This window comes from Castor canadensis, chromosome 5, assembly GCF_047511655.1.
Source record: "Castor canadensis chromosome 5, mCasCan1.hap1v2, whole genome shotgun sequence".
Taxonomy (NCBI): domain Eukaryota; kingdom Metazoa; phylum Chordata; class Mammalia; order Rodentia; family Castoridae; genus Castor; species Castor canadensis.
This window is the reverse complement of record NC_133390.1, coordinates 96,613,076-96,624,825: the sequence shown is the minus strand read 5'-3', so window position 1 is coordinate 96,624,825 and position 11,750 is coordinate 96,613,076. Positions and strand designations below refer to the sequence as shown.

The window sequence follows — 11,750 nt, the reverse complement described above, 5'->3', positions numbered from 1 at the left end:
GAGGATTAAAAAGAGGATGCACAAAGACTGTGTGTAGCTTTAACCTCAGTGATTAGACTTAGAGCAATATTGTGGCAGGGTTTAGGGAAGAAGGAACTTGGCAGTAATAAGATCTCCCAGCCGGATGTGGTAGTTCACATCTATAATCCCATTTACCTGGGAGGAGGAGGAAGTAGGATTTCTACTTCAAGGTCAGCCAGGGCAAAGTTGGTGAGACTCTATCTCAAAAACAAAAATACAAACAAAAGGTTAAGGAGCGCTTGCCTGACATGCAGGAGGTCCTGGGTTCAATCCCCTGCACTGTAAAAAGAAAAAACAATGATTTATCATTTACAATTCCCCCAAAATATCTTCAGCCAATGACTTTGTTAGCATAACATGTTGACTTCAAAATGCATAGGAAAGGGGGAAAACAATCATTAAAAATGGCTTCTATTATTCAGAAGTATTTACCAGTCTGTATTTGATCAGCAGTTTTAAAAAATTCAATGGATTCTCAGTCTTAGCTGTTTTTCTACAAAAAATTTTTCTCTTCTTACATAGTACAACTGGCTTGTAAAAAGATATGGGAGGTTATTCCTCCATATAAATTCAACTGTTTTTCTGTAACGTTAAGCAAGACATATGAATGCAACATAAAGAACGAGAGTGGCAGTATTCCTTGCTGCGCATTATACAATATTTTTTGTTAATGTTTGTGCTGATGGCTCTCTGGTGTAATTTATTAGTTCCTTTTAGTAACAAATTCTCACTAGAAGCATAGCTGTGTGTTGTTTTCTAAAAATAACTAATAATTTTGAACGCTTAACTAAACGCCGGACACTCTTCTTAACACTGAATGAATATTGTAACTTTAAATATCACAACAACTCTATGATCCAAGTCTTTATTTCTCTCATTTATAAAAATAGGAAGACGAGGAAAAATAATGTTTTTGTCCTGTTACATAGAACTACGAGTTGATGGCGTCATCGTTCCAGGCAGTGTAACTCTGGAATCCACCATGCTCAGGGTGGCTACAGGGAGCCCGGCAGCCCTTGGCCAGTCACAAATGCAGGCTGTCAGGCCTCAGGCCTCCTAATGAGCTTCTGCAGTTTATTACATCCCAGGGGATTCACTTGCACATGAAGCCTGACAAGCTGTGCCATACCGTCTCCCCTTCTGACTGCATGAACCTAGGCAGGAATTAACCTAAGTGTCAGGTTTCTTGTCTGTAAACCAGCTGTAAGAACGCAAACTTCATAGAGTTGCTGGGATGATGACATTAAAGGATGTTATGAAGAGTGGTGCTTAGAAAAAACTTGATGTCTGGCCAATGTAATAGAGCTTAAGCATTCACAGACTTCAAAAATATTCAATGGTATTTATTACCCAGAGAACTTAAAAAGACTCAGGAAGGGGCAGCACTCTTCTGCTATTTTGCTTCAGTGCTCTTTTCAGGTCTGAACTGTTAGGTGGCCTAGAATATTCAGTAGACCCTTCTGTCTCCAGGTCCAATGCCCTTTCTAATATATTAAGTTTCTTGTCTTTTTTCCTTCAGTGTTTTCTGATATTTTGTTTATCTCTGAAAGGCAAATAGCAACAAGATCTGGGTTGGCTTCAGTAAGACCAAATGGCTCATCTTTAACATAGCTACCAACACCAGCATCAACACAGTCACTGCTACAAATTACTTGTCAGGAGAATGTACCCTGAAGAGAAAGAAAATGAGGAAAAATAATTCAAACAATCCCTTTAAACTGAATCTTTATAAACATTGTTACATTCAAAATGCTGGAAAACCATCAGTTCTCCAATAATAAAAAAACAGAGGTTTTATTTTTGTAGCAGAAAAAAACTCAGCAATAATTTCCCAAATTCTTGAATTCTCCAGGTACAACTCTTTCAGTGACTTGCATTCAAGGCTAATGAACATTTTTCAGAAAACAGAACTTACAGCAATGTGTCAAATTATATTTGATCCATATTAATACCTATTATGGACTGAAATGTACTCTCCCTCCAAATTCAAATGTTGAAGTCCTAACTTCTGGTGCCTCAAATGTGACTGCATTTGGCCTGCCTACCAAGCAGGAGGCCCTGAGTTCAAACCCAAGAACTACCCAAAATGTAAATAAATAATAAACACAAAGAGATCCTTTATTACTTAGTCACTGACTCCAGGGACTGAGGTCTGGGGTTGGTAAAATCTTTTTTATTCCCAGGATGGCACTAAACCCTTCCATGGAGCAGGTCATCTTGGGTTCAGTGGGCCATGGTTGGTCTCTATCTTTTGCCCCCCCTCCCCGGCTCAAACACAACTCTGCAGGTAGGGCCATTAGGCCAGATGATGGGATGAAAGGTGACAGTTCTGGTTAGTGACCCATCACTTGTCAAGAAATGGATGTGGCAAGGAATCAGAGTGAGCAATGTGGCCAAAACAGGCCCCTGCCATTGCAGAGGTCATGATCTTGTATAGGAAGGGTTACTATAAAAGTTATTAGAAATGGCTTGTGTTATTATAAGTAATGGAAAAAGAGTGGATGAACTTCATTAATTTTCTATTATGTGATATTCATCGTAAACACATTTTTGTATATATGCAATTAAAGAATAGTAAATACTTATTTACCCTTTAGCTCACTTGAATAAAATAATTTATGACTACATTTGAAGCTTTTTGTCCTTCTCCCCAGATATAACTACCATCCTGAATTTTGGTAAATTATGCCTTTACTATTTATTGTTTTATATCTATCTATCATCTATCTGTTTGTATGTATGTAAGTATGTATGTATGTATGTGTATGTATATATTCCTAAACAAAATAGTGATTGGTTTTGTATGGTTTTATGGTTTGGGGTTCACTGAACTTCTGCAAAGAGAATGACTTAGGGCAAAGACAAATACAAAATGAAGGCAGAGATACCAAATTTTTCTCCTGCTTTTAGTTATTTTGTGAGCCCTTGGTGCTTTTCAGCAAAAGCAGATTAAGCATCTCTTACAGGATGAATTGCTACAGTTGGTCCTGAGGTGGTGATTGATACTTATCATCATCCCCCTCACTCATTCTCAATTGCCATCTCTTTCCATCAGTACTTAGGCTAGTTTACTTGGCTTGCCTCGTTAAGTCACCCACGTCTTCATCCTTCTATGGGAAGCTCTGAGCTACTGGCTATTAAGCTGTGATTGCCCATCTATGGCTAAAACTGAGCATGGGGGTGCTAATATATGCTCAGAAGATTACCCAAGAATTGAATATATGCCTCCCTATCCCATTCTGTACATCAACTCTACCTTCTCATGATCATTAGTTGATTAGTCCTGATAGTGTGCCAATTCCTTTTGTGCTTGTGGGTCTATTAGCACAAGTAGCCTAAAATTACTAGAGGGAACCCATAGCTTTAAATATGGTGATGCTCTATGTACATGGTGGTTAACCCCATTTTGGGAACTAGGATATTAAGACCCACAAAGGCTAAAGTTGTGGAAACAAGAAGTATAAGTTCTCCAAAGGACCATTGAATGTGATGTTTGATGGGACTTTGACTATTGTCTCTTGCTTCCTAGACTTCTGTATTCTATTTGTTAAGTTCAGCACTGTATACCAACCATTGGTTTAATATATGTGCTATACCTTGAAGTTTGGTTCCCCACCATTGTGGGGTATTAGCTCTACTTTAGTGCCACACCTTCAAGAAGCCATTCTATGATGTCCAGCACTGGGCTCTGATATTGGCCTGAGGACATGGTACCCCTGGGACCTTTGAAGGACCCTGGCTCTGAGGAGGGGGTAGAAAAAGAAAGAAAGAAAAAAAGAAGCTTATTCTACCACTGTTAATGATCAGTGGTGCACTTGTGGATGGTTCAATAAGTGGTAGGGTCAATGGATTCCATTGTTGTTTTTCTACCAACTCATCTCCTGTGTTATAATGGGGTTCCTTGGTCTACTCTGTGGAATTGTATTTTGGTAAATTAACCATTGGGTAGTGATGCTCATTCAGGCACTATAGGCAAGGAAGACAATTCCTTACCCAGTTAGAAGGAAAATCGCCCTTTCTAAGGTGAAGGGATTGCTTATAATCAACTTGCCACCAAGTGACAAGGAATGGTATATGTCATCATCACTATTCATAATGGGTATTTGACATTTTGGCTGCCTACCATTCAAACACCCTGATTTGAGGAGACTCCCAACAATTGTGAGAGGTCACATTTCAGCTCCTGTTAGAAGCTTAGTTTCTATAATATTGGAGCTGGTGGAGTGGCTCAAGTGTAAAAGTGCCTGCCTAGCAAGTATGTGGTCCTGAGTTCAAACCCCAGTGCTGCCAGGAAAAAAAGTTAAAAAAAGGAGATGAGAGGAGGGGGTGGGGGCAGGGGGGAGAAATGAACCAAGCCTTGTATGCACATATGAATAATAAAAGAAAAATAAAATAAAATAAAATAAAATTTCAGAATACCTAAAAAAAAAAAAGTTAAAAAAAGGAGATGAGTATTACATTGCCTTGGTGCCAGCAGCTAGAGTAGTAGAGTGGCTGAGCACATGACTGTCCCAGTTCTTGTCTGTCAGGATATGGTCAGTTGACTATTAGTCATTGTAGCTGCATCCATGCAGTTAAGATCCCAGGACCCAGAGGAGAAGAGTCCGCACCAGATCAGCAACATTGGGAACAGAGTTGGCCAGCAGTGGGTGGTCATGGTGACAGCAGAGGTGATGGTGGCCTTTCATGAAAAGGTCTTGGCTCTGCTGTGCCTCCTTTGTTTTCTGCTGGGATCTGGAGCTCTGGTCTTCTCTCTGACTTTGATGCTCCCAGTGATTTTTTTTTTTCCTTACCAAGTTCTCCAGAGTCAGTTTTGGTTTTGTTTTTTGTTTTTTTTTCCAATCTAGAGTCTGGGCTAATATACACTCTTTTGTTGACATTAGCCAAGCAGTCCGCGAGGTAGGCAGTACCAAGCAACAGACACAAAAGATGTAAATCACGGTCCTAGAAAGATGAATTCCAGGCCAAACCAGAGTAAGCAGACTGTAATTGAATTCACAGGAGAAGCACTCATAAAACCTGCCCAGTTGGGGAAGGGCCTCACTAAAGGACAGAGACTTGAACTAAGTCTGAGGTGACTGACAAACAATGATCAGTCATGATGATAATATCACCATGTTTACCCTTCTGTCTTTTGTTTGGGAGCTCCCAGGAAGCTAATGTGAGCACTTAGCTCTCATTCTGTCAGCTCACCTGCCTTTCTTCTGTTTCCTATGAAACAGTTTAAAAGGAGAATAATCATATCTGATTACATTCAGCAATCTAATAAAAATTTTCTTGTTTTCTTCTTTTCTAGAATAATAATTTCCTTAAAAGACAAAAGAATTTAACTTCCAACCCATTGTGAGATCAGCCCTTCATTCCTTCCTTCCTTCCTTCCTTCCTTCCTTTCTTGCTTCCTTCCTTCCTTCCTTCCTTTCTTGTTTCCTTCCTTCCTTCCTTCCATTCTTCTTTTTTCCTTTCACAAGAACTTTCATTTTATGAAAGTTAATATGTATTCCTTTTAGAGGGATCAGAAGAGAAAAAAAATGTAAAACCAAAAGCAATAATCATATTAACATAGTGATTTTTTTTGTGGATTTAGTAAGAATTAATTTCTGTTTGCCTCTGCCCAGCAAGCATGAAGCCCTGAGTTCAATCCCCATTACTGCTAAAAAAAATTTTTCTGTTCATTTAGGTCTATATTAACAAAACTATGACTATGAATAAAGTGGAAAGATATTTCTGTATACACACATATATTATACATAAAATATGTATTATGTTCTGTGCATTTAGCATCTTCATTTTGTATCATTTTTCTGACTCTGCAATATAGTACCATATCTTATCATATAAGTTTTATCCATTCTTCTGACAACATTTGGATTGCTTCCAACTAATACTACACTCAAAATGAAATTGTGTTTCATTTGTTCAAAGATCTTCTCTTACATATCTAATTAGAGTTCTTTTAACGGAACTACTGTGGTAAGAGATATAAAAAAAACAAGTCTGGTGGGAGGTGGCACAACGTATACACAGGTAAGTAAATGTAAAAATGACAAAATAAAAGAAAAAAATGTAAGTCTATTAAAAGTATATTGTCAAATTGCTTTTTAGAAAGGTTTCACACTCTCACCAGCATTTCCATAAGAATGCCAGTCTCACTACTGTATTTTTTAAAAATCTTAACTGATTCGATGATTATTATTTCAGTGTTGATTTAACTTATCAATTCTGCTCCTGCTTTGATGATCAGAACTGTCACTCATCTCCTATTTCACACTTACAAATGCATACTTAGTAGGAGAAAAGTGTAGATGACTTCTAATATTTATACATACGTATATATGTATGTCAATATTTAATTTCTTTTTGGCAGCACTGGGGTTGAACTCAAGAGCCTCATGCTTGCAAAGCAGGCACTCTTACCACTTGAGCCACTCCACTAGCCCTAAAATATATTCTTTATTAGAAAAATACCTAATATGAGTTAACCTATTTTAGGAAAAGAGAAAGACTGTGTTGACTGTGATTCCTTAATATGATTCATAACCCAAATAATGAAAAACTCAATATCGTGCATGTTTATGGTAAGAGCAAATTATATGCATATATTTTCTATCATGTGGTAAGCCTCCTGTTGCAGGATTCTCTTTGAAAGTTCAGTAGTTTAATCTGAGTCTAAAGATCATAACAGCCTTTTCTTGTCTGCAAAAGTAATTTCCCCAAAGCAATTGAAAGCCATAAAACTAGCAATTACTAGATAAGGTCCACTGGCAAAATGAGACATTTGGGGCTGATAAGTTCTATGATTTGTGGAGAAAAGGCTTTCAGAAAGCTCAGGAAGTGGCAACTGAAGCAGCATTGACCCTGGCAACATGTGGAGGAAAAATTGCTTATGGTTTCCTTTCTTTGAAAAGATGTTGATTCTAAATCGCCTGGATGTCTTCATAGTAAAAGTATTTTGGATAACATTTTTCAAGTCAAATGAAACCATGTCTCCAAGGTCTTGTGCTACAATTTCCAAAGTACAGTGAGGTTTTAAAGCAAGCAACTCTTCAGACACAGGTTTTGTCAACCAAGTTTGTGACCCATTGTGGCTGGTTCACATTACCAAAAAAAAAAAAAAAACTTTCAGAATTTGATCCTTTAGAAGGAATGATTCCTTTCCTTTGCACCCTCACGTTGCTACTCATGGAAGAATGGATTCTTCTTCAGGACTTCCTCATGACAAACACTCAGATACAGGTACACACTTCTGCACACATGCACTTACATCCTGTCCCCTTATCTTCCCTTCACTCTGACTACTTCTGTGGTTACTGGATTCAAGTAAGATTATTCTCACACCTACATTAATTCAGGGCTCATAAAGGCTCAGGACATGCAAAAATATTGTTTGATGAAATATAAACTGGAAGACTGAAATCATGTTCACATGACTTCATGGCATTCATACTAAGATTAGCTAAGCAGAATAGCTGAATTAAAAAAAAACCCCAGCAGTGATGATACCAAAGAGATTATAAATCGGATTGTTGAGAGGGAAAGTTGACAACGTGTATCAAAAGCCATAAAAATGTCCAGCAATATCAAGTGCTAGGAATTAATCCTCAGGAAACAATCACAGGCTTGCAAAGAGACTTACATGCAAAATGTTCATTGCATCATTGTTTATAAAATAAAAAGTGGAAATAACCAAAGAATCCAGCAATAAGAAAATGCCAAATCGAAATGCATAAAATTGATTGACTATTTTCACCCACAAAATAGCAATTTTATATTGTATATTAAACATATTAGATATGATATATAAACCAGATGCATCAATAAAGAACCAGGTGGTAGAAAAATATTAACAGTGTGAAAAATCACAATGTGTTGGTTAGAGAGAAAATAATTGTCCAATAAAACAGTGAACAGAATGTGTCCTTTCAGTTATTAGATGGATATGTACCCATTTTTTAACACATGTCCATGTTAGCATATATTATATCTGGCTGTGGGATTTTTTGGTGGGACTAGAGTTTGAACTCATGGTTTCTCACTTACAAAGCAGGCCACACTGCTTTAGCCACACCTCCTGTCCTAGCTATGAAGTTATTGATTAGTTTATATTCATTTTTGTGTCTTTCTCTGGTTTTGAAATAGCAATGGTAGGCAATTAGATATTATATTCATAATCATAAAATTATACTAAGTTGTACACATACTCCCTCAAGAGAAATTGCAAAGTATTTCCATGCTGGAAAAAAATACTTTACTTTCACTTGGCAGCCTCTGACAACTTTGTCATGGGTCCATTTTTGTTTGCTCCTGAGCAGATCATCATGGCTGGGAAACAGTGTCTTGTCCACATGTAAAGCAAGGTTGGTTTGATGGTTAAACAGTTGACTGAGAGGTGTGCCTTTAGGAAAGAGCATTCCTTGTGCTACCCAGATGGCTAAAATGCCTTTCACAGAGGGAAGACTTTCTAAAGGCCATTCTCTCCTGAGGCATGATTCTCTCAGGACCAGGGGGAAGCATGAGACAGCTGGGCAGGACAGTAAGGCTGAAGAAAGAGACCTGTTCAAGCTTATGGTAGAGAATTAGAAAAATAAAAAGTAAAAAGAAAGAAAGCTATGGGTTTTTAAAAATGATTTGTATTTTATTTAGGGCAATATATTTTTATTACCCTTTCTCGGTATGATATGAGTGGTTGAACAAGAGAAAGTTCTTGGTATTCCCCTGAGCACCTCCATGCAAATCCAATTGTTGAGAAATTATTTGAACTGGATTCCATAATCCACTGGGGAGGGTAAAACCATGTTGAAACACTAGAGCAAGTGATTAAACATATGAATAAGTCCAGACTTGTTTTGACACATGTGGCATCTGAAAGCACACATTTAATTCACAATTTGGCAAGTTTTCCTTGAAACAAGACAATTCTTCCTGAGGCACCTCCAGATGAACTACTTGACTCAGCATTTCAGAATTCCTGACTCAATGATAACTACAAGGATTCTTTCCTAGGTCTTAGAAAACAAGATGGTAAACCTATAAATAACATCATTGCTAAAATACATAGGTCTACTAAATAGCTCATCTGGACAGGCATAGTAACATTTGTGGGTATCATTTTAATTAATGATTCCTGTACTCGGTAACCAGTAATAGCACAAACTATAGAGTCAGACTCTGAGCTAGGATTCTAGCACTGCCTCTTATTGTCTACATGGTCTACATGGTCTCTGTGCTTCATTTTCTCTCTCTATAAAAGGAGGTTCATAGAAATAACTCCTTATAGGGTTATTATGAAAACTTAATGAGTTAACATATGGAAAGCAGAATATCACTTGGACTTAAAGTGATAGGGAAATGTTGGCTCTTAGTATCTCCAGTATTCTTTTGCTTTCTACATCAGCAGTTATTGATTCTTCTCACGGAAATATAATATATTTCCATCAGTAATTGTGGCTTATTATGCAGTGATGTTTAAGAAGAAGTTATGGAAACTCCCTTGGAGGAAGGGCATGTTGGATCCTCCAGTGGTCCCTCTCACTTTTTTAATCTCTCCAGATAACTTGAATATGCACCCCACTTCCAAGAGGATAATAGGATAGAAGGGCTCATCAGAGACATTGTCAGCCTCATAGAGTCCTGATAAGGCTAAGAAACACATTTCCATGATGCTCCTCTGGCTCTAGACAGAACAATTCTCAGATCCTTCCCACCCCCTGCCCCTTAGGTCAAATTACTATTGTCATAAATTCACTTCTTTCTCCACAACCATTTGCAAGGTTGCCTAATAGAAAACCTGTCTCTGGCTTTCTTTTTGTGTCAGAATACTCTGTGTGCCACCCATAACATGCTCACCCTCAGGAGTCCTGCCCGTCCCTGGGCAGGAGAAGCCATCCAAACTATGCCAACAAGTTATGCAATGGTCCTGTGATGGAAAGCCGAAAAATCAAACTCTGGGTGTTTCTGAAGCAGTGTTTTCCTTTTGGCATGGGTAAAAACCAAAGAGGCCACTGTCTGCAGTATTCTCTGTCTTTACTGCAAATTTTTCAGTCAGATTGAAGAATTTCCATCCCCTGGGGCTACAACCAGGGCTATACTGGCTTTCAAAGGCACTTTTGCATTGTGGGCCCAGTCCTCCTAAAAAAAAAATTATATTCTGTGACTGTTGGTAGGAAGATGGATACAAAATTTTATTTAGCCTAAACATTTAGGTTTCATTCTTCTGATTTTAAAAGAAATGAAAACATCTTTCATGGGCTCCTAAAAGTGCTGCAGACCATGGGTGCTGTGCCTGCTGTGACAATGGGGCAAGTTGCCCATGGCCACAATGTTGCCTGTCGCAGTACAGAACAGTCTTTTCATTCTTACCAGCCCACTATGAGAGATGGAATTAATCCGAGGCAAAACCTAGAAGTTCAGTAGAGAATTAGGTAAATTAGTATCCTCTAGTTGGTCAGCAGGTATTGTTGTGCTCCATTTCTGAAGGAATGCGAGATAGTTACCGTTGCAGTTTTGATCTGAAATGTCCCCTACAGGTCCATGTGTTAAAGGCTCGGTCTCCAGCCTATGGCAGTATTGGGAAGTGGTGGGACCTTTAAGAGGGGGGGCCTGATTGGAAGAAAAATTAAGTGACGGAGGGTATGCTCTTGAAGGGGATATTGGAGCCTCAGCCCTTCCTCTTCCTCTCTTTTGCTTCCTGGCATGTACTCCACCATGATGTTCTACCTCACCACAGGTCCAGAGCAATGGGCAACTAACAATGGACTAAAACTTCTGAAACCATGAATCAAAATAAAATCTTTCCTCTTTATAAGTTGATTATCTTAGGTATTTTGTTACCAGTGTCTAAAATGCTTAACTACAAAGGCCAGTGCCTTGGATTGTTAGTTAAATTGCATGGAATTAAACTTCACAGGAAAAACTACTGAAGTAAAGAGACCAGGTCATAAACATGCTTATAATCCCAGCACTTGGGAGACTGAAACAGGAGATTGCAAGTTTGAGGACAACCTGGGTTACATAGTAAGACTGAAAACAAACAAGCATATTATTTACTGGGAAATATTGACAGGTGTTTCCTTAACAGCAGGAAAACAGATGGAACTAGAGCTCATCGTGTTAAGTGAAATAAGCTAGACTCAAAAAGACAAATATATGCTTTCTCTCACAGGTGGAATATAGACAAAAAAAGACAAGAATTTAAAAAAGAGACTTTTTGGAGAGGAACCATTATGAGGGAGGAGTGTGTAAGGAGAAAGTGATGGAAGTGAATGTAATTGATGTAGTTTATATTCATGTACAAAGATACAATAATGAAACTCATTAAAATTGTTTTTAAAAGGGGTAGGGGAATAAGAAAGAACAATTTGATCAAAGTACAGTACATGATTATGTGGAAATATCACAACAAAATCCCTTTGTAAAATTAATATATGCTAATTAAATATATTAATATATGCTTTGTACAATTAATAAATGCAGATTAGGTTGAGTAATATAAGATGTGAGTCTGCTTCTGCCACTCTCCCCATAAGATACCTGTTTGGTTGGTAGCAATTGTATATTCTGCCTGTCTAGAGTGAAATTCTACCACGTTGCCCAAATCAAAAGCTATCTCCCTAGTTCTGTCACCCTGAGAGGCTAGCATAATGACCTGACATTTGCAAAAACTGCTTTTAGCAAGCCACACGTTCTGGATCTAAGTTTGGGTTCTTGACATACTGTTATCATCCATGTTATCT

The 11,750-nt window shown here is 38.0% G+C and overlaps 1 non-coding gene across 1 annotated transcript; it reads left to right on the top strand.

Annotated features, from left to right (window-relative positions):
- Positions 1-3,681: 3,681 nt before the first annotated feature.
- LOC141423786 (small nucleolar RNA SNORD88) lies at positions 3,682-3,773 on the top strand. Its single transcript, XR_012448594.1, has one exon. It is a non-coding gene; the product is annotated as a small nucleolar RNA SNORD88 (small nucleolar RNA).
- Positions 3,774-11,750: the final 7,977 nt, after the last annotated feature.